We start from the raw sequence: 22,009 nt of genomic DNA, 5'->3' as shown, positions 1-22,009 counted from the left end.
GAACATGGCTGCCGGAAAACGGCCGGACAGAAAATCACCGGCCAAAGTACACCGGCCTGTTTTAGGCCGAACAGTTCTGTGCTGCCTGGGTATGTCCCGCGGTTGCTATTAAAACCCAATTGTAAGTAGCGCTGGTCCTTGTCTCCCTCTCCTGTGCTTTCTTTCTTGTGCTTAACCGAGTTATAAGAATTGCAAAGCACGATTACCTCACTGCACAAGCAGAGTAGAATCGTGGGCCTGAACATAAATATACAGAAAATTAAGGTTTTGCTTAATAACCTCGGGATAGCTCACCGGTTTGACACAGATAGCGAGGCGGTAGAAGTGGTAAGCAAATATATCTACTTAGGCCAAGTATTGATCTCCGAGCGCAACCATGAGGCAGAGGTAAATGAAGGATAAGAATGGGGTGGAGTGAATTCGGTAGGCAATCTCAGATAATGAATGGCAGCCTACCATTGTCCATGAAGAAGAAAGTGTATGGCAGCGGCATCTTACAGGTACTCAACTACGGGGCCGAACCTTGGAGGCTCACTGAAAGGGTTGAACTGAAATTGAGGACCACTCAGCGAGCAATATAACGGAAGATGACAGGTTTAACATTAAGTGGCAAGGAGAGAGCGTAAGCGGTCAGGGAAGAAACGTGTGTTAAGGACATATTAGTAGAAATTAAGAATGGGTGTGGGCAGGGCCTGTGATGCTAAGGCAAGGTAACCATTGGTCATTGAGGGTAGCAGACTGGATCCCTAGAGAAAGCAAGCGCGGCAGAGGGCGGCAGAAAGTTAGAGGGGCTGATGAGATCAAGAAGTTTGCTGGGTTAATGGGTCGCAGTTAGCACACGACGGTGATAATTGGAGATCCATGGGAGAGGCATTAGCCCTGTAGTGGGCGTAAATAGGATGATGATGATGATGGTGATAATGATGATAACATTTTGGGTGACATTAGACTTACTAATAAAGAGTTTTAGCTATCGGTATGCTCCGTCAATTCCATTCGTAGGGTGCTCGCGGGGATCCGACTGCGCACTTGAGGATTTCTTTCGGTAGGGTGGATGAGGCCCACTGGCCGGCCCTCGCCGTGCCTGAACATGCGTTACGTGGTGGAGGGGTTACCTCCTAGCCGTGTCCGTGCGTGCAAGCACAGTCGGGTTATGGTCAACATCCTACGAACGGAACGAAAGAAGTATTCGTAGTTCGAAAACTCTCAAATGTGGCAAAGAAGGACGTCTTCCCGCTTCTGCGAATTGATGAAGGCATGGATTGTCTGCATTCTGCCCCCTACCTTTGGTCAGTAGACGTTCGATCGGGCTAATGGCAGATTCCTATGCACCCGGACTACAAAGAGTTATCAGCATTCGTCACACCAGATGGCTTGTTCTAATTTAACTCTGTTCGGCCTGCGCAAAGCGCCTGCCACATTTGCAGAGATTCATTGACACTGGCCGGCGGGGCCGCTAGTGGGAAATCTGCATTATATTTAGACGACGTAATAAGTTACGGCAGGGCGTTCGGCGACTACAACCAGCCGCGTAATGTTGTTCTACAGCTGATCGCACCGGCTGGCCTAGTCCTAGACTCATAGAAGTGCTACTTTCGAGAGCGGCAGGCTCTTGGGCTAGGCTTCCTTGTGGACCGCCATGGAATCAGGCCCGATTCACAAAATGTTGCTACGCTTCGTGATGATAAAATGACCCGTATACTAAGGACCTACGGGGCGTTCTTGTACTGTGCTCCTATGTTCTTCGGTCCATCAGACTTCGCCAAGGTCGGCTGTCGTCTCACAGCTCTTCACCGTAAAGACGCGCCCTTTCTGTGGACTCATCAGTGTGGCTCGTATATCACTGAGTTGAAACATTTGGTGTAATCGGTCCCGTTTTGTGCCACTTTAACCACACGGCTCCTGTTGAGATTCACTCAGTCGCCAGAAGACTAGGTGTTGGTGCTTTGCTGGTCCAACCGTATGGAAGTGCCCAAAGCGCTGTCACCTATGCAAGTACTACACTCATGAAGAGATAGCGTAAATACAATGCGACTAGAATTCAAGGCGATGATTTTTGCCATTCACAAGTTCTACCCCTACATTTGTGGAGGTCGTTTTACAATTGTAACGGACCATTGTCATACTACGCGACCCCTCTGGTCAACTAGCTCGCTGGTCCTTACGGCTTGAGGAATTCGATTTCACCGTTGTCTACAAGAGCGGGCACCACCGCTGATTGTTTGTCCTGCCTGCCTCTACAAGCGCTGACATTGGATGAAGAACGTTATGAAGATTTCTTAGATAACATCTCCAACGCGGTCCCCGATGCACACGTGTTTCAAGAAGGGCACCAAAAAGCAACAGCTTGCCGCCATTTTTGGCAGCTGCTCAGGCGTCTCAGTCGTCGAGTTCACAGTTCCTCGTCCGAGATGGTTGGCTTTCTCCGAGGGCATTCATTTTGTGCTTGTCGTCCTCAGAGCCTTCGGTATGTCGTCCTGCATGCAATGCACGACGATGTCATCTCAGGGCACCTTGGCTTTGATTGTACGCTGTACTGATTCCGTCAACCTTTTTATTGGCCTCCTCTCCAGAAGACGAAGCAGTATGTTGCCAGGTGCGACGTGCGCCCCCGCTACAAGCATCCCACAATTCCTCCCTCAGGGTCTTGTCGTCCGACGCGTACGCCTAGGACCCCTTTTGAATGTAGGAGTAGACTTGCTTGGACCATTTCCCAAGTCGGTAGCCGCTATCGCTGGATTATTGTGTGTGTCGATTACCTGAGAAGATATGCGGAAACGACTGCTCTGCCATCTGCTACAGCTTCTGAGGTCGCAAACATTTAGTCCACTTCATTATACCGCGCCATGGTGCACCTCGTGTGGTTATAAGTGATCGCGGACGACAATTCACTGCGGATGTCGCCGAATAGTTCCTTCGTTTCTGTGAATCACAGTAGCCACAAAGCCCGCCTTATAGCATGCCAATAAATGCCCTCACTGAGCGAAAAAATCGTACACTAACAAACACTTTGACCATGTATGCATCCTCGGACCACAAAATCTTAGACACTGTGTTACCTTTCACGACATACGCTTACAATACTGCTAACCCCGAGGTAACGGAATGCGAGCCTTTCTATATTCGCTCCATAGGACTGCCAGCAGCATTGTAGACACTATCCTGCCCTTTTGCCACAACCGAGATACTTTAACAGCCCAAACTTTCTGTCGTGCTGAAGACGCTCGCCGACTTGGCCGAATACGGACCTTGACGTCTCAGCAAAGGCACTGTATGACTAGTGCCATTCACCTGCTTCATACTTTACCGGTGACTTTGACTCGCGACGCCTCTACGCAAACGTGGTTTGTGCTAGAGACTTCTATTAACCTACAGCCGCACTTTGTTGCGGCATAACAGTTGAATTACCTGATTTATGAAATAACTACAACAATGTCGCAAGGTCGTAAATCCAGCAAGACAAGTCGTTCACGTCACCCCCCTGAAGACTTGTCAATCTAGACAAACTCAACTCCCTGTGTGAGCTTTGTTTTACCCCGAGGAAGTGTTACAGGGCAGTTTTAAATGCAGAGCATTTCTTTAACTCACGATGTTATGCGTCCGTAACTCGGCGTCCGCACCACGGCAGCTGCGCCCTCTCCCCCACTCCTCCTCGCCCTCAAGACGCTTGCAACAACAGGTGCAGCGCGCGCTCCGGCGTTGCAAGCACCGTAGCAACAGCAGGTGCGGGCGCGTCGTGGCGTGACGGTGGCGTGATAGCGCGCTCTCTCTCCGCCTTCTCTCCCTCTACTGCGTTCGTTGGGAATATAAACACGGGTGTCGGCGCGTCAGCCGCACTCCAGTTCTGCTTCGCTCTCTTCTCGTCGCGGTTGTCGCAGTTGCTAGGCGATGGAAGCAAGACCTTCAACTAGTACCGCGACGCAATCCAACTTCAGCGTCGCGGCACCAGTTCAAGACATCGTGCCATCGTCATCTTCATCTTCGGGGTCAACGGCATCAACGGCATCGTCGGCGGAAGACAAGGCGGCGAGGCGGCGTGCTGCCGACGCCGAGCGCAAGCGGCGTAAGCGCGCTGCCGACGCCGACCTACGTGCACGAGAAGCCGAGAATAACACTTGACGTTACCTAATACTCGTTTCGTTCTCTCTCTCCCCAATCATACCAACAACAACCCTACCAACACCATTACAACACCCATCGCCACCGCCACGCGCGTAACGCCGCTAATGCTCTGCATTTACTCGTGCCCCTCACGCGGGGACATGTCGGGGTCCCTTTTTTTATGAGAGGCACGGTCCCGGGTTTATAGGAGAAAGATATTGCCCGAGCATACAGTATATTACTAGAAGAGGACGTTGAGGTGGTGACTTGTCCTGCCGCTTCCCTGTCTGTTAATCGACCAGATTTAGGGGAAACCCCCCAGGTGGAGTAGATTTTTGTGAAGTAAAGTTTGACATCCACCTCAATACAGCCTAAAAGCTACAAAGGAAAGCTATGCAGCTTTCTCAGAAACTTCGCACTTGAAGAAAAATTCGTCCTCGTCTAGGATTCCAGCCCAGGACCACCGCTTAATCGGAGGAGTTGCTCTACCAACTGAACTAACCAGGAGGATAGTCGTTTGTAGCGCAAGAGCGGATTGATCAACAACTCAGTTTGATAACAGCGCGATGCCAGGACACAGAGAAGGGGACATGAGGCTGGGCACCGACTAAAAAAGGCTTTATCTCGCCGCAGCTGAATATATACCCGGGAAAATAAACACAATAAAACACATAAAAACATAAACTTGCGAAGGCAAGGTCTTGTTTCTATGAAAAATGCGCACGCGCAAAGATTACAATTCATGACTTACGTAATCGTTATCCTTTTTCTGCAAGTCAATCAAAGCCATGCTGACGGAATCGTCATTTCGTGTATGGATGATGTGGGCCTCAAACATTTCTCTGGTGCGTTGCTCCTTATATCTTTTTAGTACGCGTGTTTGTTGGAGTCTTGGCGTGCATCCACACTTCGTACAGTGAAGGGCTAGATAGCTGTCTTTTCCTGTTTTTGGTTTTAGGCATGTTGCCGTTGTCGGCCATTTAGCAGCAGCCTGCTTGGCCCGTGTATGACTTACTGCATGACAGCGGTGTGTCCTATACTACTCCCGATGAGCACTCAACAAATCGCTGTCCGTGCCTCTTAGAGCAAAGACTCGTGGAATTTTTCAGCATTCATTCTGCTGCACAGACGGCTTAATTTGTTAGAAGCGCTGAACACTACATTGACACCGACTCGGGCAGCAACCTTCTTGAGCTTGTGGGAAACCCCATGAATATATGGAACGACAGCCCACTTCCTTCGTTCTGTCTCTCCGCGCTCTTCCACTGGTTTTCGCCTTCGTAGTTCCTTCAGGAGGGTTTCCAATATTCGAAACAGCACGGGAGTGGGGAATCCTGCCTTGGTCAGCCTTTCAACGTGATTGCAAAAACTGGGCCCCATCTAATGCCAGCAGGATCTGTTGAGGGAGTTGCGGAGAGCCGATATGGCACCGCCTCTTTCGAAGATTTTCGAATGGGCTGACTTGAAAGGCAGTAGACTCTTCTTAGAGCAAGGTGAGTATTTCCAGCATACGTGCTCGAGTCGGAATGTCAGCACTAGGTTAAGGAACCTAATTGGGTCATCAGCTCGTTCTTCGATCATCACGGTGAAGCCCCGAAGGGTGGATGTGAACAATCTGAGAATGCAGTGCACTTGTTCCTGACCCCACGAAGTTGCATCGCGCTCGAAGAAAAGTAAAAAATCGTCCATGTATCGAAACACCCACTGAGTCCCACGACCGACCAGGCTTTCGGCGAATTTCCTGTTGTAGCGTGCAAGTAGCAAGTCCCTTAGTACCGGAGCGAGGCAAGCGCCGATGCACATACCTTTGTTTTGGACGTAGTAGTCTCCCTTGAAGGCCATGACGGACGACTCCAGGAAGAACTTCAATAGTCCCAGGAATTTTCCTGTGGCCGCCCCTGTCGCATTCTGGAATCGAACCTTTCGATAGCTGTCGATGCCTTCTTCGAAGACATCTAGGAGCTCTCCATGGGGCAAAGAAAAATAAAGTTCCTTGAGGTCGATTGAAAAGGCGCTCACAGCTGTCGGACTCTGGCGTTGCATGTAGTCGGACACTTCCGCTGGGCTCCGAACAAAAAAAGGGTCATCAATGGTGATCAGGGCCAAGGAAGTTTGCAAAAGCCGGCGTACGGGTCGCTGCCCAGCTTCGCGCTCAGTGATTATGAGGCGGAAGGGGATGCCTTCTTTGTGCGCATTGGAGGAGAAAGACGGTTGCAACTTGCAGGCACAGTTCTTTGGCTTTTTTAACAGACGCCGCAATTCTTGTTAGGCCACCATCTTCGCATTTTTCCCCCCATCATTCCTGTTTTTTTCTGTGCCCGTTTCGTTCGGCGAAAATGGGCGTTCACTGTTTCCTAAGATTTTTCATTGTACACGTCTCCGGAAGCGACAACACACCCTCCCTTTTTCAGACAACAGCAGCTTTTGACCAGCCTTACGGAGGGTAGCGGCCACCTCCGCTATCAGATGCCTTGGTTCCTCCCCTTCCTCGTCGGGAGGCCGTCAACGGCTTCAAAGATGCATGTGTCCGCCTCATTAGAAGGTGCTTTGTTGGCCATGGTCCGGACCAAGGAGAGTAACTCGGTTCTATCCAGTCTTGGAGGAATGACGAACTTTGGCCCAAGCTGCACTACTTCCTGAGCTTCCTGAGGTACGACGGCAAGGGGTTCTCCAACAAGTGTCAAGGTGTTTTCCAAAGGACGAGGAGGGGTTTTCCTGGGAAGATGCACGAATATGCTCTGGCAAGCGAAGTCTGTGTCTTGATAGGCTGTTCGCAGTTCCTGGGTGAACCAGTTGTGGTGGTGTCCATTGAAGCGGTAAAAAACCCGTGGTCTAACAACCCTTGCAGCGTCTGTTAAAAAGCCAAAGAACCGTGCCTGCAACCGTTTTTATCTGCCAAGACGCACAAAGAAGGGATCCTATTTCGCCTCATAATCACTGAGCGGGGAACTTGGCAGCGACACATAGGCCGGTTTCTGCAAACTTCCTTGGCCCTGATCACCATCGATGACCCTTTCCTTGTTCGGGGCCCAGCGGAAGTGTCCGGCTACCTGCAACGCCAGAGTCCGACAGCTATGAGGGCTTTTTCAATCGACATCAAGGGCCTTTATTTTTTTTTGCCCCATGGAGATGTCCTAAACATCCTAGAAGAAGGCATCGACAACTATGGAAAGGTTAGATTCCAGAACGGGACAGGGACGGCAACAGGAAAATTTCTGGGACTTTTGAAGTTCTACCTGGGGTCGTCTGTCATGGCCTTCAAGGGAGACTACTACGTCCAAAACAAAGGTGCGTGCCTCGGCGCTGGCCTCGCTCCGGTACTAAGCGACTCGCTACTTGCAAGCTACGACAGGAAACTTGCCAAATTACTGCTCGGTAGTGGAACTCAGCGGGTGTTTCGATACGTGGACGATTTTTTTATGCAACTTCGTATGGTCAGGAACAAGTGCACTGTATTCTCAGATTGTTCAAATCCAGCCTTCCTGGCTTCACCATGACGACCGAAGGACCATCTGATCACCACATTAGGTTCCTTGACCTAGTGCTGACATTGCGCCCCGAGCACATATGCTCAAACTACTCGCCTCGCTCTAAGAAGAGTCTTCTGCCTTTCAAGTCAGCCCATTCAAAAATCATAAAAAGAGGCATCGCCATATCGGCTCTACACAACGCCCTCAACAGATCCTGCTGGAATTAGATGGGGTCCAGCTTTTACAATCAAGTTGAACGGCTGACCAAGGCAGGATTCCCGGATACCATGCGGTTCGGAATAACGGAAACCCTCCTGAAGGAACTACGAAAGCGAAAACCAGTGGAAGAGCGCGAAGAGTCAGAACGAAGAAAGTGGGCTGTCGTTCCATATATTCATGGGGTTTCCCACAAACTCAAGAAGGTTGCTCTTCGAGTCGGTGTCAATTAAGTGGTCAGCGCCCCTAACAAAATAAGCCGTCTATGCAGCAGAGTAAATGCTGGAAAAACTTCAACGAGGCTTTGTTCTAAGAGGCACGGACAGCGATTCATTGAGTGCTCATCGGGGGTAGTGTACGACATACCGCCATCACGCGGTAAGTAATACACGGTCCAAACAGGCCGCTGCCTAAAGGAGCGGCTTCAGGAACACGCCTACAACCAAAAAAACAAGAAAAGGCAGCTATATAGCCTTTCAGTGTACGAAGTGTGGATGCACGCCAAGACTCGAACAGACACGTGTACTAAAAAGATATAAGGAGCAACGCACAAGAGATATTTTTGAGGCCCATATCATCCATACACGAAATGACGATTCCTTCAACATGGCGTCGATTGACTTGTAGAAAAAGGAATACGATTACCTAAGTCATGAATTGTAATCTTTGGGGATGTGCATTGTATGGGAAACAAGCCCTTGCCTTCGCAATTTTATGATTTTATCATAGTATTATAATTTTATAATTTTATATTATAATTTTATCATAGTTTTAATTTCCCAGGGTATATATGCACCTAGGGCGCAATAAACCCTTTGTTGTTAGTCAGCGCCCAGCCTCGTGTCGCCTTCTCTGTATCCTGTCTTAGCGCTGTTATCGAATTAAGTGTGTTTCAACAAGGCTGTATTAGCACAGTTTTTGAGATCTACAACTCATAGTGGTGGACAGGTGTTAATCGAACAGATTTAGGGAAAATTCCCTAGGTGGAGTAGGTTTGAATCTTTGGGTTTGAATCTAGCCTGAATATGTTTACCTGGCTGTTCCCGGATCTAATCACTGTAACAAAACCGATTTCGTCAATAATGACCATATGAATATTCAATATTTTGTTCCTCGTAAGGACCACCTTTTTAAAGTCTTGAACTTCGGTGACAAGGCAGGATGACCTCTGAAATGATCAGCAGCTGTACAATGACTCGATCGGCATTGGACAAGGTTTCACTTGGCAACGCTACAGAGAAGTAACAGAACTAAAATACCGTCATGCGAGCGAGCCTCATGAATGTTACTGACCAAATGTGTGCTTGGCAACTGACCAGAAAGAAGCGTCTAGATCCTTGAGCGCAAGGTCGAAAGATTTACTAGCTTGAATCGCAGATTCCCGCGTTAGCAGACACTAATGTGGAATAACCACCGATGCACCACATTCTAGGGTAACTGTCGCCTTTATGGATGGAAGGGTGTTGATTACATCTCCGAAGATGAAAACTTCACGATTTTATTAAGTATGCACACCCCTGCGTGAACGTAGTCCCTAACTTTTGGTACGGTTTTCTCGCTGGCCGATGAAATATTGCACAGAAGAAAAATCAGAGCAGTGCCAGTGTCACGTGTGTATACTGTTGCTGCATACCGAGTGCACAAGTTCCCGCTAACTGGTAATGATTTGAAAGACCTTCACAACTGCACTATATTATAATGAGTCATGGAAATGCATAGAAAGCACCACTTTCTCCTTCCATCATCGCTTTACTACGGTTCGCCTGGTAATATCCTGGTAGACGTAGGTTTCAAAAATTTGCAACGCTGACAAATGCCATATTTTGTATAACACCTACAAACGTTCTGGGTAGGAAAGAAATCGCAAATACGGCAACAATTTAGAAGGTTTTTGTTGGATTCGTTCCTTTTGGAATGATTCTTTACCGCATTTTTGTACGATTGACTCACAAAGAAAGTTAAAAATAAGAACCTTTCATTTGCTGGTTAGAATGGGATTTGTTGTCTCGTAGGAATGTATCAATGATACTCGCTGTGGCTTAACAATACTCCCTAGCTAAGGAAACCCAAGAGAAGGCGAAGAAGGTTTTGATTACGGGTCAAAGGTTTCCTGTGAATGTTGGCTTATTTCTTACACCATGTGTCACCACGCAGCATTACTTGCACAGGAGTCCGAAATGCGTTTCTGCGGTCACCTCCCAGTGTCACAGTGCAATTCTTGGGCGCTAACGAGTACTTTTAACTATTACTATTCATTTAACTAACCGTAGAGCAGGCTTAGTCAACCATTCCACTTCAAGTGCCATTGATATGAATATCAGTATAAAGTTTCGAAATGTTACGAACGAAAAGCCAGGAAAGTATTAACAACCTCGCAAGCTTCTCTTCGCGCGGAATGCCTGGCAGCCGAACAAGCATCTGACGCTGCGCCAGGGCCACCCCTCTTCCCTTCAAACGGAGTGATGGCTCTCGGTTTACCGACTACCAGGTTGGCGTTGAAAGATGTGTGGTAATTACAAAAAGCAAAATGAAGAGTAGAAAGCGAAAAGTCTGCCGACAGAAACATCTGAGGAGTCATTCGCGTGGTACGCAGCAAGCGACGACAGAGACGTGTCACTGCCGCAGCCTAAAATAGGGTCTCCGCCGTCCACAAGTTGATTTCTGGAAACGGGCGTCCAACGCCGCGACACTCAGTGCGCATCAGGCCATGGAGACATTAGTCAGGCTTGTGGAGTCTGCCCCCAAGATGCCGCGACAAATTACGCGACCATGACGCCACACATCTAAAGAACACGTGTCTGCTATTTGCACTGCGTGCTTGAGATTTCTTCGACGCATGATAGGACTTCCGCTGCCCCCATATTTGTGAAAGAGATTCTGCGCGGCTAGGAATGGAGTAAGGAATACCGTGTAACAGAAAAAAATGACAATATGAAAGTTTTCAAACGACAGAAGCGCGACATTGGTTTGGTAATAAGTGGGTCTGCGAATGCTTACTGGCAATAGCAGCTGGGGGTCGACTCTTTTATAAAAAGGTGGAACTATGGGCAAAATCACCCGTGTAAGACTTAGCAAGGAGTACTGTTGGGCTAGTAGGTAGGACATCATTATAATACTATAGCGCAAAGAACGTGAAACGAAGACAAGTAAGACGACGGGACGAGCGCTAACGTCCAACTGAAAATTTAATCCGGAAAACTTGCACCTTTTATATGCACCACCACAAAAACCAAAAAACGTTCACCTCGGACAAAAAAATATAAATAACTTACAACACTCTGCCACCTCACACACATCACGCACGTGTCCAAATCTATACAGATACTTCTTCATGTCACACCCGAAGTACAACGCGTATTGGAAAGGAACCTAATTTCTTTTAAAGCAAAGCTTTTTACCTCTACCCTCCAAGGGTTCTTTCGCGACCGTTAGTGTCACCAGAAAACTCCAGCGAACAAATAAACGAATTTCCTGGCGCCGCCGGGAATCGAACCTGGAACTAACAGACTAACAAAGCGAGAGCCCGTTATCGTACCGATTTAGCTACGAGCCCAAGCAATGACGGGGAAGACAGGTGGTGTACTCACCAAGCACATCTACGGGTTTACTCCCTGCGTCCTCGCTGAATGCCACGTGAAAGCGTCACGCGACCACTCACGCCCGTCTAGCGGCCCTGTGCGCACCTTGCTCATGTGTTAAGAGTTACATAAAAAAAGGAAGCTAATACCAATGCATGGTATCTCACTTCTAGTACGCCAGTTTGCTAACACCTGTGGCCTCCAGTGTTCACGTAAAAAATCACAGCTCCTTGTCGTACGCCCTCACGCCAAATCAAGGAATACATTCAAATACTCCGTGATGGCGAGGCCATCACTCCAAGCCCCAGCATCAAGATCCTCGGCCTACATCTCGAGGCTAACACCAAGAGTGTCGTCTCCTTGCAGCGCCTCAAAAACAGCATTAATCAAATCATACACATGATCAGGCGAGTTGCCAGCAAGAAGCGAGGCCTAAAGGAATCCGGTACGATTCGATTAATTGAAGCTTTTGTCCTCTCGAGAGTCACTTACGTCCACCCCCTATCTTCTTCTCAACAAGGAAGACATAGGGATGCTTTATATGATAATTAGAAAGGAGGTCGAGCAGGCCATTCGTCTTCTCATGACTGCGTCCACACAGAGGCTGCTTAGCACGGGGCTCCACAACACGGTGGAAGGGCTGATAGAAGGCCATCTTTCTAACCAGAAGGTCCGACTCAGAACTGCGGTGGGTTACCGCATGCTTCACCAGATTGGCTGGGCAGCCCAGAATGTCACTCCGCTTGACGTACACCAAGACTCTTGGCGACTAAAACTAAAGATGCTCCCTTTGCTTAGAAATATGAACCCCTCACATGACGAGGGTCACCGATAAGCACGGGCTCAAGCCTCAAGCGCTAAACACCACCCTCGGTGGGCATCATGCAGTTATCTACACGGACGCCTCCAAACATCGAGTGCAGCAAAACGCCATCACCGTGTCTACCTCCAGCACCAACCTCCTTGCGTGTACCTCGCTTTGGACCCGAGAAATGACGGCAGCAGAAGAGGCAGCCATCACCCTGGCTCTCACTCAACCAGGGGTTCGGTGGGTTGTCACCAATTCCCAGCAAGCCTACTGGAATTACCAGTCGTGTTGGGTGTCCTGACCTGCACTGCGCGCGCTAAAAAACCACTCCCCAAACGGTTCCTTTCAGCTCATCTGGACACCCCCTCACGCTTCAATGGAGGGCAACAAATACGCCCACCCAACAAGCCTGCGCTTTCACCTCCCGTGCTATGGAGCTGGACGAGGACAGTCACCGGCTCGTAACGTTCAGGGAGATAACCCAGCATTATCGCCTTCTGAGACAGACCGTACCTTCGCCTTACCCTGACGTTTCCAGAAAACAACAAACTACCCTACGGCTCATACAATGCGGGCTCCTTCCCACAGCCTATGCGTCTTCACTTAATGCATCTGAATCGCTACGACGCTCAATGTAAATTTTGCTCAGAAGTAGGAACACACCGCCCCGTAATCGGGGTGTGCGACTTTAGCCCTGAGCACCCTCCTCTCTTTCCGCCAACTACCCAACAATAGGAATGGGAGATGCTGCTGTCCAGGCCCTCTCTACCTACCCAGCTTCAGCGGGTGGACAGAACACAGGCCGCGCGGACTGCATATGGGCCCCACAGAAGAAGGAATCACTCCCCAGGGCTGCACTCTGGGCCGTTCAGAAATCTGAACAGAAGTACTTCTTCCTCCACCTCCTCCTTCTCTGCCGCAAATCTCGTCGCCTCCGTCCGCGGCGCCGAGACGGAGAAGTCAGATCGTCTAACACCGGGTTGGACCTTTAATTTTATAAAAAAAGTTTACACTCTTTTGCTACACCAATACAACTCAACCAAACACGTTCATGCATCATGCAATGATTTCACCTTACAAAGAATATCTCTTGAAGTAATAAATCATGTTGTTAAGTGCATTTCACTTTTGTCTGGTTTTACTATTTGTAGAGCGATGTGAGTGAATTTAAGTGACGTTGCTTGGGTAATCGTTATGGGTGCCGTTTACAGCTTTGCTTTCCAACCACATTCACGGGGTGGATTGGCGCGATTTTTTTGTGACAACGTTATTGAAGTCTTGCTGACACATTTACTGCCCAACCCCCAAATTTCAAGTCCTTCAATTATCTCCGGCGTAGTTTCATTGCCACTTCTACCTATCACTGTGCACTTGTCAAGCTGTGATTTGCACTTACGTGTGCAATCCTTGCAATGAAGGGCCAGAAAACCCTCCTTGCCATTTCGAACATTGTTATTGTGCTACCTGAACCGGTCATTCAAACACCTGCCGGTTTGACCGACGTAGGATGACCCGCAAGTTAGTGGTATATGATATACGACACGCTCAGTGCACTGAACGTACGGCAACGGTGGTTTGTATGGCACCCCAAGTTATTCACAGCTGTCTTAGTCGCCTTAGCGATGTTCACAAACTGCATTGCAAGGATTGCACACGTAAGTTCAAACCACAGCTTGACAAGTGCACAGTGATAGGAAGAAATGGCAATGAAACTACGCGGGAGATAATTGAAGCACTTGAAATTCGGCGGTTGGGCAGTAAATGTGTCAGCAAGACTTCAATAACGTTGTCACAAAAAGAAATTAGGTTCCTTTCCAACACGCGTTGTACTTCGGGTGTGACATGAAGAAGTGTCTGTATAGATTGGGACACGTGCGTGATGTGTGTGAGGTGGCAGAGTGTTGTAACTTATTCATATTTTTTTGTCTGAGGTGAATGTTTTTTTGGTTTTTGTGGTGGTGCATATAATAGGTGCACGTTTTCCGGATTAAAACTTCAGTTGGAAGTTAGCGCTCGTCCCGTCGTCTTACTTGTCTTCGTTTCCCGTTCTTTGTGTAAGACTATTCATGGTGCTTATTCACGCCAGGGGTAGATCACGGAAGAGCAACAAACAATCGAGTTTTTTGGTGCCTGTTTGTCAGTTAAATTACCATAAACACGAATATTAGTATATGAAAACTGTCGAAAACAAATAAAAGTGAATATTAATCCTTGGAGGGTAGCTCATTGAGGTCTCATTTTATGCATGATGACGGCTATTGTGGGGGAATTTTTTGCTAAACCATTGCAACACGACGGTCCTAGTAAGGGCACCACTAGGCACCATATTGGAACCCCAATATCGGCACCCCAGGCACCACCTGCGGGATTCAGAACCTGTGGCAACACAACAGTATATAAAAATTTAAAAATGCCACAATTTGGGAGCATGGTTTCCTAGAGTGAGATATTCTGTGTGTTGTATTATGCCGGCGCCTCTCCCCTTTGTCTTTTGTGCATAATATAGAGAACCGAGAAGCATTGTTCAAAGATGTCGCTAATTGGTCTTCGTGTGCCATTAAGAAGTCGTGAGCGGGTTTTGTGTGTGTTTTATCTAAAGCTCGCTGTCTTTGTCTGCGATTAAGAAGCCACGAGAAGGTTTTGTGTGTCTCGTACGTATGAGTGGCATAGTGTTACTTCCATTCCGTTTCGTTCTTAAGCTGTGTACATGCTTATTTTCCCTTTTGCTGTGCACCGATTTATACAGAAAAGGTGTTCTCCTAAAATAAACCAATGAAAAGAAATGTGGCGACCCATTCAGATGAGAGCCCACGTCCAGGCAGCACAGGACTGTTCGGCCTAAAACAGGCCGGTGTACTTTGGCCAGTGATTTTCTTTCCAGCCGTTTTCCGGCAGCCATGTTCGGCCCATGTCCAAATGTGGGCCTTTTGGCCGTATACGGCCGTACTCCCATGGCTGTCCAACGGCCAGTGTCCGTCGGCCAGTCGACCGGCTTACGGTCATACGGCCAGATTCCAGCCGTAGGGCTCCGGCCATTCCAAAGCCACCCGTGTACGGCCGAAGTACGGCCGCCGGAGGACAGCCGAGATGCGGTCGTTGGACTCCAGCCGGACTAAAGCTACCGGGAATACGGCCGTGCTACGGGCATTGGAGTTCAGCCACAGTACGTTAACTGTACTGAGGCCGGTCACTGCATGTCGCGCAAGCAGATCACTCATTCGCGCAGTGCAGAAGCAGCACAAACCCAGCATTTTGGGTCCGATGCAGCCACATCAAAGTGAGCTCGCGCGCAACCATCAGCCGTCAAGCTTTCAGCGCAGCCTTGCTTAATTACCAGCCTCAGTTGACAGCAAAATTCATTTATTAAACAGTGCTCACAAATTGTCGTTCCTTTAATTGCTGTGCCTCTTTTACTGCCGAACACAGAAAATATTCAGTTCTTTATAGAGCTTGAATAGATGTATTGTCCAGGTCCTGATATCCTCTGTGGGGCGGCTTACCTGTAATAAACAGGGAAAGAGGAGGGGGAGGGGCGGAGGGCGCATACTTTAGTGGGTTGAATTTCAGAGGGATAAATTGCGCCGCTTTTAGCCAATTTCTTTTAGGGCAATATTCCAGAACACTTTCATGCTATGACTAAATAAACTATTTTTATAACAGTTGCTTGACCAATTTTGATGTATATAAAACCGGCGTGAATGCCTTTACGAAGCGTTTTGGTTCTCAACAAAACACTCAGGAGAATTTAATATAACTCCTTCACAAAAAAGTATGTCCAGTTTTTGCCCATTTTTCTTGCAAAGACATTTTCTACTCGATCAACTTTTCTGATGATCTTGCGCAGGGCTGATCCTAAGAAGGAGCGAACAGGTACTTTCATTTTCAATCTATTTTAATGTTGTTTTCATGAGTATACGTCCACACCACTTAATAGTCCAAAAAAACTTAATTTGCTTCTAATGTCATACTACGTTCAAAAAATTCTAGACGCGTTGCGAATGACGCCCTGCTTCAGGTGGCTGCAGTTGTATCCCTCTGTGTTCACGCAAGGAAAGGCGTAGAATTAGAGTGACATAATTTGTTTCAAACCAATAACATAGCAATGGTAGCATGCATACAGGAAACCTTGCATACTGCAACGAATAGGGCAATAAATATTTTATTGGTCAACATTGAAGGCGTAGGGTTCTCAACCCCTCGGAGGCAAACTTGCGCCTCTGGAAGTTTATTTATTTATTTATTTATTTATTTATTTATTTTTATTCATTTATTTATTCATTGTTTTATTTATTTATTTATTTATTTGATGCCTGCTTGCTTTGCATGCACTACAGAAGGGAGATACATAACACTAAGCATTAACTATGAGACAAAATAACAAAATAATTCTACAAAGCGCGCTGAAAATCGTCAATATAAACAGTTAATGCAATCATACGTGGAAGATAATAATTATTCTGCAGTATTGATGTAAAATAAAATGAATCGCGCAAGCCGTCACCTTTAAAGGAAAGTTAATAATTTGCTTTAAGCTAGCGGTCCCACTTTGCGATATGTAGAATGGCGCTTGGACATACTTCTCCCTTATACTCCAGTTTTCGAATGATAGATATTACGAAAAAAGTTGAACCTGTGGTTTCGTCTGTGATCTTTCACGTCCTGCCATTTCGGTTTACTTTTACTTTCTCTCATGCTAAGTTGAGCGTGCCAATTACCTAATACGAATCGCACTGACATATTCTGTATGTTTTCGAGCGTATCAACCAGCTCTTTGGTGTAGGGATCCACGAAAACACGTGCGTACTCCAAGATTGAGCGCACATGAGTGAAATACGGTTGTTCTGTTCAGTTAGATGGAGGTTCACTGAAATTTCGTCTCAGAAAGCCAAAAACATATGCAGCCGTACCTTTTATGGTGTGAAACTGCCTATTTAACCTCTAAACACTCCCTAAATAAACTCCTAGGTATTTATATTCCTCGGCCGTTGTCACAGCAGCATAATTTACGGTATACTTATTCAATTGGAATGAAGGTTTTCTTGTAAAGGTGCCGTTAACACACTGTTTAACCTCCAAAAACTTTCCTGAATCAGCACACCAGGATGTTATTAAATTCGAATAAAGCTGCAGGTATACGGAATCACGTTCATTCGCTATAGTCCGGTAAACTACGCAGTACTTTTGAACAAAGCTATAGGTCCAATAGTAATAACAATGCAAAAACCGATTCATTCAGTTCATAGGATGAAATGTACTACGCAGAAAGTGATATGGAACACCGTCATTTGCTTTTTTGCAGTCCTAGAATATACAGTCAACCACTTTAAGCTTATCTATTGCAAGAGCCAAATCGTGCGTGAACTCAACAATCTGCGTTGGGCAAGAAATTCTTGACAAAATCCGTGTTTGCTAGGATGCTGGCGATATGTTTAACCAAATGAGTGATATCCCAAGAGTAGCTAAGCTCACCTTCAAACATCGGAACTAAATTAACAGCTAGGCTTCGTCAGTGACAAGGCTCTGTTTTTATCGCAAATTTAAAATAATTTTTTTTTTCTAAATAGGCAGTCGTAAAATCTCATGAAGTAACATAGTGCAGGGCATGAAGTTGATCCTACCAATGCACGAGCGAGTCTCTTCTACGTTAATTACCAACAACATAGTGCAACATTGCTTGTCGCAGTTTAATTGTAAGCAGAATAACTTGCGCTTTTGCTCGCACTTGCCTTTCTTTCGTGGGGAGTCCTTGACATGATGGCGGTTTAGCTCCTGCGTGGTGGCCGCTTGCTCGACGCCCTTGAAGGCCAGTTATTTTGGTGAACCATCTCCATCTCGGAGCGGACATCTCTGCCGGGTCGATGTCTCCAATGCTCTCCATTTCTTGAGGGCGCGAATAGCCTCGAGCTGATGCGTCAACGAAGCCGGCGGCAGAGGCGTGGTAGCGGCGATGACTGGCACAGTCTTCTTGTGGCAATAAATTACATTTTGATGGCCTAAAAGGTTCCCTGCTAATGTCCAGTGAGTACTTTCAGCTTGCCTGTTCACCGAGAACACTCATTACTGTTTGACAAACGATGTTCGTTCATTTAAAACGTAGAAACACTGAGCGGATGAAAAACGCGTCCCCGTCGTTCGGCTCCCCAACGGCTTTTTCTCCCCCCAGTAAAAAAAACCGGTCGGTCTCCTTCCAAACACGTCTGTGCATGAATTCTCGGCGCCCAGGCGCGTGCCGTTGTTCGGATGTATGCCGTTTGCCGAAAAAATGACGTATAACAAGATACCTTACGTAGGCCGGTCTCCTCTTGAACACCGGTTGCCAAATATTCTGTGGCCATTCGCTTGCCGTAATTCGGCCGAGAACAGCTAACCGAATGAAAAACGTATATTCTGGGGCCGTACGTCGGCCGGTATCCTTCATAACACTGGTTGCCCGAAGAAAACGAATATTCTACCGCCGGACGCGCGGTTCACCGTTGAAACAACGAATGCACGGCAGCCGAGCTCCGGCCGGTCTCCTTTCGAACACCAACTGCCGCAAGAATACGCATATTCTGTGGCCGGTCGCTTGCCGTGCGTCGGCCGATTACCGCTTCCCGAAGAAAAAACGGATGCCCTAAGGCCGTACTTCGGCCCTTCTCTTTCTCAACATCGGCAGCCGTAAGAGAATTGAATATCTGGCAGCCGGTTAGCTGCCGTTGTGCGTCCGGACACGGGCGGACGGAAAAATACCGAAGCGCTGGTTGCCGAATGTTGGCCGTTCAACGCATGATCAGTGGCTGCCAGAACCTGGATGCTGGCCGGACATGCCAGAATGCGGCCATAGACGGGCCGGTCTTGGGGCACACTTTCTGTGCCACCTGGACCTTCGCTGCTCCTTCAAAAATGTGGTTATGGCATTTTGTGTACCTCAGGCATGTAGCAATTTGCCTCGAAATTACAGAAACAATATTCGAAATCTCAATAACACATAAGGTTCATAAAGTCGGCCCTCAACTCGTCACCGTCATCGACGACGATGGTGCTGATGGCAGACAGCCGTTCGCGTAGGTCACTCTCCTCTGCCCAGTCGAGGGCGTTTGTTATGACACTTTGGAAAGGGTCGATCAACTGTTATATGGTGCAGAATCCCTACCGTTAGCTAGTTCCGCTGTGGCGACTTGCGTAGGTACCCGTTTCCGATTTCCACACTCCTTCGCATAAACGTCGCAAGCTGCTCCATGATGGCCATGAATGGATTTTTGCCGTACGCTGTAGCAGGCTATGGCAGACTGGTTCAGCAGGTTGGTACGTTTGGTTTTACTTAATCTGTCTTTAGGCTCCGAGAAGTGCTTCTTACGCCGTGAAGGAGCAACCCCAGAGTGACCCTTGTAAAAAGTCAGGGATAGGTGGCGGAATTTCTGTGCAGTGTCCATGTTCACCACACCCAGAGAGGACACGCCAGTCAGGCCAAAGACCGCAGAATGAATTTTGACAGTATGGGTCACCTCCGAAGCCACCTCAGGAGCCCTCTGTAAGGTAGAAGACAGCACTGGCAATCGAATACCGCCCTTGTGGGGCATGGTGGCGAAATAAGGTCAACATTCTAGTGCTGGGTCGCCACTGAGACTAAACACACTGCTTTCCTCTATCGGAGTTGCGTAACTCCCTTTATAACCCATCCCATGATTCAGGTGTGCTTTCGAAATGTTTTTTTATATTGTCTTTTCTGGTGATTCAAGACAAGCTTGCGATACCTAATTTGTTTTTAGACCCAAGTTAGATTTACACAGGTTTAATTTCTTCACAGATAAGGCGAATGTATGCGGGTTGCAGTTTTTGTGTAATAACCGCGGTCGTGCATGACGCTTTGCCATACATACCATTTGTTAGCGTGAGTACACTCGCCGAGGTTCAGCAGTTCGGCGTGCCTCCTGGAGAGCCGTGCTGCGCATGCACGAGGAGCAGTGACAACACACGGCGCACAGAACGTTGCTCGCTGCCCGGCGTCTCTGACACCACCACACGCGCCCAGCCTCTTCACCGACCTAAAACTCACTGTAACGGTCACTACCAACTTCGGTAGGTGGCTCCAGGACCCCGCTGTGGGCACACGCCTTGAGGTTCGCTCAGTGCAGGCAGTGTTGTTCCTTTGAGTACCCGACGTGTTGGTTGTACCAGGGCAATGCGTGAGGTTGGGGCTAATGTGCGACTTCCAGTGGTTCGTCTAAGAAAGGCTACTCTGCTTCAAAACTACTTTGTGCCGCCGGCATGACAGGCTTCGTGTAAGGCAGAGCAGCGCATAAAACGACCAACTCTCAGGCTCCGGTGAAATACAATGACTCGCGTACAAGGTGTTCAATACAGGCTCAAGCACATTGCCCGTCTTCCCTCAATCATGGCCCCCGCACAAGAATTTTCCTCATACGCAGCAGCGAAAAGGAACACCGCAGAGATGGGGCAAGGTTCACCAAATGTTTCTTCATACGTCAAAAACCACACTTCTGTTCAATCTTTTGCGAAAGCTCGCCCTCGGATTCCAGTCAGTTATGGTCGTTATGGTTTTCGTGCAGCATGTACTAATGATGCGGCGATGAAACGCGTCATCCAGATATTCTCATTTTTGCTAACTTTGTTCACGAGGTTCGAACGATTCACTTCAGGCACGCCCATACAATAAAAAGTTTGCTATCGTCAAGCAATCTTTTACGAAAATGTCATATATGGCCATATATAAAACTTGCCATATATGGCCACATAAGGAATTGGACATATGTGGCCATATATAGGTGTGTCATATATGGCCATATATGCCCATTCCTGAAATGGGCATAAATTGGTGAGACCACATATGAATGTGGGCCATATATGGCCTCATATGCCCAATTCCTGACGTGGCCATATGTGGGCGAGGCCATAATGGGTAAGCCATATATGGCGGCCTAATATTATATATGGCTATATACGGATTGAGTTGATGACTACGTGGATGGCATATATAATGAACTTCAGTTAACAGCAGCAATTAACGCTGCACCCCAAATGCTGACAAACACTTCATAGCATACCTTCCACATTTTATTACAAAAAATGTGGCGCAGGCATGCGAATTAAGGTGGTGGCACGTTGCTTTGTTGTGGCGACCGGTAAGTGGCTGCATTCTTCTTGGCCAGCTTGGCCCCCTTTAATGGAAGCATAGGTTTCTCGCCTGCATTTATTTAGATTTACCTCTTGTATTTAGGTGTGGCTTTCCTAAACATTGCAAATGAAATGAAATAATTAGACTTATCAGTAGTAATTGTCTGAGATCTTTTTTCATTATTCCTGAAAATATATTTCGTAAAAATTAATATCACGTCTTCAAACGATTAGAGAGCCTGAACCAATTTCTTACCCTTGGTAATACTTTTATTCTGCCTTACATTCTTCACAACAGGATACCGAGCACAATTGTTATTGATGATGCTTAAAGGTAACTCCTTGGAATTTTGTCACCATAGTCCATGTTAAAACCTTCATGCAACTTTTATAAAATGAATTTCATTAGTTCAAATCGAGAACTCCTAATTTGAACTATTCAGTGTGAGGTTTAAACAAATGCATTTGATCTAATCCTTCCGTCAAATGTAAATGCACATTGCAGCCCACAGAAACTTTTTTTCTGCTGATGTAGATAAGAAAAAAAGCGGCCCAAAATGGCACCAATTCTTGCATGGAGAGGTGTCTGCTGGATGGCTGGAATGTGCAAACATTTGTCTTTTTAATTCTTTCTGGAGAATTAACAAGGCAACTACGTTGCCGCTGGGGAGTAACGTCTCGGCCTGCTTCCAGACACATTCCCAGTGCTGATGAGTGGAAAC

General features: G+C 47.4%; 1 pseudogene; it reads right to left on the bottom strand.

The window, feature by feature from the left end:
* Positions 1-2,379: 2,379 nt before the first annotated feature.
* Positions 2,380-22,009, bottom strand: part of LOC144144250 (uncharacterized) — a 28,438-nt pseudogene continuing 8,808 nt past the window's right edge.

Source organism: Haemaphysalis longicornis, unplaced genomic scaffold (genome assembly GCF_048455015.1).
Source record: "Haemaphysalis longicornis isolate Haplotype H1 unplaced genomic scaffold, Haemaphysalis longicornis Haplotype H1 scaffold_1, whole genome shotgun sequence".
NCBI lineage: Eukaryota > Metazoa > Arthropoda > Arachnida > Ixodida > Ixodidae > Haemaphysalis > Haemaphysalis longicornis.
This window is presented reverse-complemented; position numbering and strand designations above follow the sequence as displayed.